Below are 2,115 nucleotides of genomic sequence, written 5' to 3'. Positions count from 1 at the left end.
GAGAAGTTATACTTCGTTTTAGGGAAAATAAATTTTTAGTTTTGAACAATGTTTATTTTATTCCAGACATTCGTAGAAATTTGATTTATGTGGCTAAATTATTTGAACAATTATTTAAAGTTTTTTTTGATAATGAATTTGTTCATATTTCTCGAAATGGTTTAAATATTTGTTCTGGACGTCTGGATGATGGTTTATATTGTATAAAACCAATACCTAACTCACTGCTTAATACTAAATGTTCAGAGTTGCCGAACCTAAGAATAAAAAGCAGAAGATTTCTCACGACAGTAACACATATCTGTGGCATCTTAGGCTTGGTCATATTAACCTAAACAGGATTCAAAGACTGGTAAAGGATGGTCCTTTAAGCGAACTAAAAGTTGGTGAGCTTCCGGTCTGTGAATCTTGTTTGGAAGGTAAAATGACCAAGAGGCCTTTCACGACGAAAGGAGAAAGAGCTACAGAACCCCTTCAGTTGATACATTCAGATGTATGTGGACCGTTAAACATCCAAGCTAGAGGAGGTTACGAATATTACGTCACCTTCATTGACGACTATTCGAGATATGGTTATGTTTACCTGATACAACGAAAATCTGAGAGATATGGTTATGTTTACCTGATGCAACGGAAATCTGAAACTTTTGGAAAGTTTAGAGAATTCCGAGCAGAAGTTGAAAAACAATTAGGTAAACCAATCAAGACACTTCGATCAGATCGAGGGGGTGAATACCTAGACCAAGGTTCCGGGATTTCTTGATTGAAGAAGGTGTGGTATCCCAATTGACTGCACCCGGTACACCACAGCAGAATGGTGTAGCCGAAAGGAGAAATCGAACTTTGCTTGACATGATAAGATTAATGTTGAGTTATTCTTCACTGCCTACTTCATTCTGAGGTTATGCCCTAAAAACAGCTGCCTACATTCTTAATAGAGTACCATCTAAGTCTGTACCTACAACACCCTTAGAGTTGTGGTGCGGTCGAAAACCTAGTTTGAGACACGTGCACATATAGGGGTGCCCATCACATGTGCTGAAGGGAAAGACTGGGAAGTTGGAGCCCAAGTCAGAAGTATGTATGTTTGTAGGATATCCCGATGGGACAAAGAGAGGTTTCTTTTATAGTCCTGAAGATCAAAAGGTGTTTGTATCGACAAATGCCACATTTCTGGAGCATGACTATATGATAGATTTTAAGCCCAGAAGTAAGATAGTATTAGAAGAGTTACTTTCCAATGAGATTGGACCACAACCGACAAGAGTTGTCGAACCACTTAGAGAAAAGACCACAGTTCCTAATCAGACTCCTAAGGCACCTCGTTGTAGTGAGAGGGTAAGCATGTTACCCGATCGGTATACCGGGGAAGCCCAAATCGTCACTGCTGATGACAGTAAGGAGGATCCATCGACCTTTAAGGATGCGATGGATGATTCTGATAAGGAAGAATGGCAAGCAGCTATGAAACTCGAGATGGAGTCTATGTACTCTAACTCGGTCTGGCAACTTGTAGATCTACCCGAAGGGGTAAAACCCATTGGATGCAAGTGGATCTACAAGAGAAAGAGAGGAGTAGATGGAAAAGTAGAGACTTATAAAGCAAGGCTAGTGGCTAAGGGTTATACCCAAAAGGAGGGAGTTGACTATGAGGAAACTTTCTCGCCAGTAGCTATGCTTAAATCCATCTGGATACTCCTGGCCATTGCAGCATATTTTGACTATGAGATATGGCAGATGGATGTCAAGACAGCTTTTTTGAATGGCTATCTTGAGGAAACCATCTATATGGAACAGCCAGAGGGTTACATAGAGGAAGGCCAAAAGCAGAAAGTCTGCAAACTGCAAAGGTCCATTTATGGACTGAATGAGGCTTCTAGATCATGGAACATGAAGTTTGATGAGGCTATAAAGTCTTATGGATTTGATCAAAACATTGATGAACCATGTGTCTACAAGTACAAGAAAGAAAAGAAGGTGGTCTTCTTAATTCTTTACGTCGATGACATCCTACTCATTGGGAATGATGTGGGATTGATGACAGATGTAAAGGAGTGGTTAGCCAACCAATTCCAAATGAAAGATTTAGGAGAGGCAAGCTATGTTCTTGGGATT

The sequence above is a fragment of the Morus notabilis genome, unplaced genomic scaffold (assembly GCF_000414095.1).
Source record: "Morus notabilis unplaced genomic scaffold, ASM41409v2 Scaffold274, whole genome shotgun sequence".
In the NCBI taxonomy this organism is placed as follows: domain Eukaryota; kingdom Viridiplantae; phylum Streptophyta; class Magnoliopsida; order Rosales; family Moraceae; genus Morus; species Morus notabilis.
The sequence above is the reverse complement of the archived record's forward strand: the minus strand, read 5'-3'. Positions refer to the sequence as shown.